Source organism: Cydia strobilella, chromosome 6 (assembly GCF_947568885.1).
Source record: "Cydia strobilella chromosome 6, ilCydStro3.1, whole genome shotgun sequence".
NCBI classification, from domain to species: Eukaryota; Metazoa; Arthropoda; class Insecta; order Lepidoptera; family Tortricidae; genus Cydia; species Cydia strobilella.
The window spans coordinates 4,708,658-4,714,779 of NC_086046.1; the positions used below are offsets into that span (position 1 = coordinate 4,708,658).

The 6,122-nt window shown below is 35.7% G+C and overlaps 1 long non-coding RNA gene across 1 annotated transcript; it reads right to left on the reverse strand.

The window, feature by feature from the left end:
* Nucleotides 1-1,332: 1,332 nt before the first annotated feature.
* LOC134742535 (uncharacterized) lies at nucleotides 1,333-3,164 on the reverse strand. The gene is made up of 4 exons (XR_010127943.1): nucleotides 3,100-3,164; nucleotides 2,413-2,587; nucleotides 2,059-2,241; nucleotides 1,333-1,418 (listed from the first exon to the last, which is right to left on the reverse strand). It is a non-coding gene; the product is annotated as an uncharacterized LOC134742535 (long non-coding RNA).
* Between the last annotated feature and the right edge of the window lie 2,958 nt (nucleotides 3,165-6,122).

Consider the following 6,122-nt stretch of genomic DNA (forward strand, 5'->3'; position numbering starts at 1 on the left):
AGTTTTTGTAATGATTCTGGCTAGGAAAAAAGCTGTAGGTAAGTATTATATATGATCAAAGATATTGTCCAGTACTTAGTACGTTGTCAAATAACGAGGTAAACGGCTGCAGATTCCAACTGCAATAAGTATATGTGCATCGCATTGTGATGATTAATTAGAAAATTTGTAATTAATCTATTTATGTGCGTTGCAAATAACGCTATCTAATAGCGTTTTAAAAGCAAATTTACCACTTCTGGACACATTTTTGGACACACAAAAACCATGACGAGAAAAAAATTCAACCCAACTGCATATCTTACCGATTTTGATTTAAGAGTATAAACATGAACCGCGCCTCTATCCGCGCTGCGCGCATCCGAGACTTGCGCGGGCGCACCCACGAACAGCTCCGCTGCGCCGTCACCAGTGACGTCGGCGCTGGCCAACGCCGAGCCGAACATGCTGCCTACATGTTTATCCTCCAACCTATACGGCTTGCTACGGGCGCGACGGCCGATGGAATCCGGGCTGAAATAATTAAATTTGTTTATTTAGAACTTTAGTCTTAATAAATTACATTAAGGGGTAAGGGAAATATTTTGGCAAGACAAAAGAAACCCTAATACTGTTTTTTTTTGCCCTACTCAATAACCCATTCTCATTGCCCGCCTCATGCTTATAAAAGTCAGTTAAAAACAACAATTCATTTCCTTAGGTACATAAAAATAACCGTTAATTAACATACCTTTGTAATGGTTTCCACGAGCCGTCACTGTGGTAGAAAGCTATCTGAAATGTTACTTATTTTTAATACGGGCTGAGGTGCATATTGAGATGACATCGAAAACGGGGTTATTGTGAAAACCCCTAATCATACTAGTACCTACCAAACGTAGTCTAGTAGATATGTATTTGTTATTTTCAAAATTATCCTGTTTCCTAAGTTATCCCAATACACCTTATACCTATATTTGAAATTGTTTGGCGTTTTAAAAGTACCTACCAAGTTAATTTAATACTTAACCGAAACTAACCTAGCCATTAATAGGAATAATAAATATTAAATAGGTATAAAAACTGTCAGATTGTGTTTTTCCGCTTGCTGAGGCGAGGAATAGGAAATTCCATTGGTACTATCCTTAACTAATCTGCGAGATTGAATGTAATAATGTAATAATTAATCGTAATAATTAAGCATAAGTAGCGGTTCTTTCTTTACCTGCTCCTGGTAAGTAGTAACGGTACAACATCACGTGAAAATAAACATACGTAGGTATGTACCTACAGTATCTAATTCATAGATACTTTGATCTGTTAACTATTAAATAAATATATTCTTACCGCTCCTTTTCCAGACATATATCTCAAACTAAAAGCGTAACAAGTCTTGTTTTTATCCTTGTCGAAATAATTTCCAAATGTCATCGCTTTCCCTAAAAAAATATTATGATAATTATAAAGCATGTGATCCTGAGTAGCAGTAACCTAGTTCAAAAGGAATTAAAAAAAACTACAATGATTTTTAGAATTCAATAACGTAAACTGACTACTTCTTTTCAATCAGGCACTTTCATAAAATAATTTTGATTCATACAGAGTAAAATGAGTTTTATAACATGGGTATCACGGTAATAGTAGGTAAACCACTGAAGTGTAGTTTAGGTTTACATTATCTATGTAATTTTTTGTACATGATCACATACTAAGTAGGGCAAACCTTGTCTTATCGGTGATACTTGGTAATTCGGTGATACTGCATTATTGTCTTACACAGCTCTCACCATGAGGAAATGCAAGCTATAAAATCGATGGCAGCTATCAGTTTTAATGCTTGCAATCGGGTTGGCAGCGATTTAATTGCATACATTTCACCACTGTGAGCTTAGCGTAAGATAACAACGCAGTATCACCGAATTACCAAGTATCACCGATAAGCCAAGGTTTGCCCTACATATAAAAAGTGCATGTAGTTTCCTGAACTCTTAATATTTGGTAACTTATTCACATTTTTAATTATAGAATAACATATAACCAAATAATAACACACAAATAAAAATCAGAAAATGGCCTCACCAAAACTTGTAAAATCATTTTTTTCAAGTGCTACTGATGGGTTTGATGATAAAGTTTTGTATTTGTGACTTGGATTCAAAGTGCTGTAAGATATATCAGGAGTGTTGAAAGACTTCGATATCAATATATTGTTCTTGTCTTGATCTATTATGGCACTCCAACCAGAACTGCCGTATGTGTAAACTGAAAAAAGTATACCTCAAATAAATACCTAAACTTTAACGAAATCGAGTCGAAAATTCCCGATTCCACGATGATGCTCGGCATGGAGTAAAACATGTCGAGCAATTTTCTACTTAAAATACGTGTGACCCGTTTAAATATATTTAATATAATTATAAATGTACAGTATACCATCCATAGTTTTTTTCATCTGTAACGTGTGTTCCAAACCGTAGTTTTGGCACGCGTACGCTTTTTGGCTTCTATCGTAGGTGAAACAGGCCCCGTACGCGCCGAACACGTCTTTCGTCTTCTTCCCACCCCCGTCAAAATATGCGCCGTATGCGGTCCGCAATGGCGCACACGTCTGGCGAAGATAAAATTTACACATTTACATAATCATACCTAGGGGCCTAACCAAGATTACAATCGAACATCGACAAAAAGAAAAAATGTAGCGGGGTGATAGATGCTACGAAAAGTCATGTGACTCTTTCCATACATTTGGTGGTTTCTATCAACGATTGGTATCTTAGCTAGGCCTCCTGTTTTCCTTATGAGTAGGCGGAAATCATGGAATTTCTGATTTTGACCCACCACTTTCATAATAATTATAGGTTATACATTCATCGGTCCAAACAGAGTACTCTTCCTGCGTTACTAGTTTTTTTTTTATGTAAGAAATATTTTAAGTGTTTTACAAGTGAGCGGTTAATTTGTAGGTCTAATTATAACATCGTAATTTCGTAATTTCTGAGTAAAATAAATAGGTATCCTAAAAATTGATTCACCTCTGTGCAAGCGCGAATACCTAATGTCGATGTCACAAAATTGTTACGTACGTACTTTAATAAATTATCATATGTGTACAGTACATACCACAAAAAACTTTTCCGTTGCAGCTATGGAAGCACCTAAATAAAAGTGTTGGTATTCGCTAAGAGCTGAAAACATGTACAACTTCATTTCATATGGATTAAACAATACAATATGTATGTCAAAGAAGTGACCTAACACAAATAGATAAATAATAAGTAAGTAATAACAAAATAATCCCAATAGCCATTTTAGACCAACAGTTTTGACTAACTATAAAAACTTTCGGTATAGTATACTAGCGACCCGCCCCGGCTTCGCACGGGTGCAATGCATACATACATACATACATATAAATCTTCCTAATAAATCACTATTTAAAAAAAACCGCATCGAAATCCGTTACGTAGTTTTAAAGATCTAAGCATACATAGGGACAGACAGCAGGAAGCGACTTTGTTCTATGCTATGTAGTGATTATTTCTTATTGATCTTGCATAAGACCTTCAAAATACTTAAATGGAGAAATTATGATACTTACTACGGTTATAGGTGATATTTAAAGCCGCAAAGTCAATATCGAGCGGATCACAAGTTGTTTTTCCATGCAAGATATCTTGTACGGATCGCTGGAATACCCGTCCAGTATCGTCGTACAGTGGAGCACCGATCACTGTAAGTTTTGTTTTACCAGTTTTAACAAAATAAGAAACAGTAATTATCAACATGAGATTTAAAACCAATATCATGCTTAGCTATAAACTTTAGAGGTTTGTAGGTTCTTAAAAACAATATTATAAGTTATATAATAGCCCCCCCAATCCCCCCCCCCCCAAGGTACTTGGGGGAGGCCTATGTCCAGCAGTGGACGTCTATCGGCTGACATGATGATGATGATGATATAATAGCCTGTGTACGATTGTACGACAGCGTGTATCAGCAGCCTTTATCAAAAGAGTAAATAATAAAATGAAGAGTGCCATAGGTACTAAGTCACTAACAGTTCATAAAACTTGTTGCAAATAAATAACCTCCACCAATGTTCAGTTAAATAGATACGATTGTATGTTCAGTTTACCATCAACTAGTATGTTCTTACCAAGACTTGCGTTGTCCCCACCCTGGTAGCCGAAACTGTAGCCAAAGCTAATGTCACTACTCTCCCCAGCGGGGGCTAAAACGATGGATGACTTCTCGTGGAAGAACACTGCTATTGACGTCCGCAACAGGAGAAACACACTTACGATCAGCAGCATGACTGAGAGAAAAATATATGTTACCAAATTATTTAATATTCTTTAGGCGGTATATGACATCAAATCTCTCTAAATTGCCTCTACGTGGATCTATACCCTCACGCACAACTTATAAAGATCTGAGAGCTTTAAACGGAGACACAAATAACAATCTCAGTTTCTATGTCCGTCTGCTGGGCGCCGGCCTCCTTTCATGTATAAAAGGGATTGTCTTTAGGGAGGCTATAGTCTACACACTGTTCCAAAGCGGGCTGGGGATACATTTTAATTTCTTCGCGCATGTTATGCAGATTTCCTCGCCATGTTTTCCTTCACCGAAAAGCTAGTGATAGATTCCTATCTATCACTCATTCATTATCATTTCATTGATACGTGCGTACGGAAAACTAATTGCTATAACCCTCTGAATTAAAAGTTAATCGCCTAAACCATTCGGCCACTACTAGGTATTTAAATTTCTAAATGGTAATGTTAGAAAATGCTTAATTAATTACCTGATATGTATTTACTACAATCCGTTCTCAAATTGGGCCCAGAGGACCGAAAAAAGGTGAAAACCTTTTACTAATTTATGTATATTAGTTGAAACAATGATCTTTACACAAACATATAAGTATTTTATTTACCTATACCTACGTCTATAGCAGAACAATATTATTTATTACTATATTATACTTCTAAAATTATGGTTAAAAACCTGTTGTTCAAGTACTCTATTTGCCCAACATTCAAAAGTACCTAAATTAGTTTTAATTACTTACCAAAGTATTTTTCTATTATATTTTACCACTGAAGTTGTTTAAAATATAGTTTTAATTAATAAAAACACATCATCCTTACAGGCCCTGCGTATGCGCTATAATTAGCAACTCTGGCAACTGTAGGTACATGAGGAAAAACATATATTTACATTACTCGTATGTTAATGTAATTTGCCTTAGTCATATACCTATTATACCGGGTGTGGCTTGCAATACGAGCAAAAATTAAACTGTGTAGGCTGTACACCTCATACTGACCAACATTTATTTAGCGACTTTTAAAAATAACTTCGCTTTTGATTTTTAATAAAGATTATTCTAAGTTGCAATGTATTGCGAATTTTATGTTTAAGGCATGACAAGCAACGTCAATCACAATGATAATGGCGTAGGAAGATAATATTTAATTTGTATGAGAAATAGGTCTAAAGACTTCATAATTATTAAAAGTTATTAAACAAATGTATCACAGTTTGAGAAGTACAATCTATGTTTTAATTATTTGCTTGTGCTACAGGCCACACCCGGTATACTATGGCTCGAAGTTAAAAATAAAAACCGGCCAATAACTTGTTAAGTCGAATCACACAAACTAGAACGTTTCGTCCATTCGTACAAAATGCTAAAATAAAAGGAACCAACCACGATTTTTAATTTTTAGCTGAACTCCTATTTGATTGTTTTTCAGCTTAGCCATAACAGAAGGGTTTCAGTTGGGATCATTCTTGGGGTGATCCTGCAAATGGTGTCCACATTTTTCCGTTTAGGTGATAAAGCAAAAAATAAGCAAAATGAAACTATGTGACAAAGACCAAAAGTTGGGGAATCAGTAGGACAACAATAGTAAAATACTGATTTATACGAGCACATCAATTAATTATAAAATACAATTTCTCCAATGAGGGCCCCACTGGACGGTCGGTGCAGTCTTAAGAAGAATAATGAAAGGACAAATTGACTAAGTAAGTCCCACGACTCCCACAGTAAACTCAATGACTCAGAAACAAATATCTGTGCTCATCACACATATAAACGCCCTTACCGGGATTCGAACCCGGGACCATCAGCT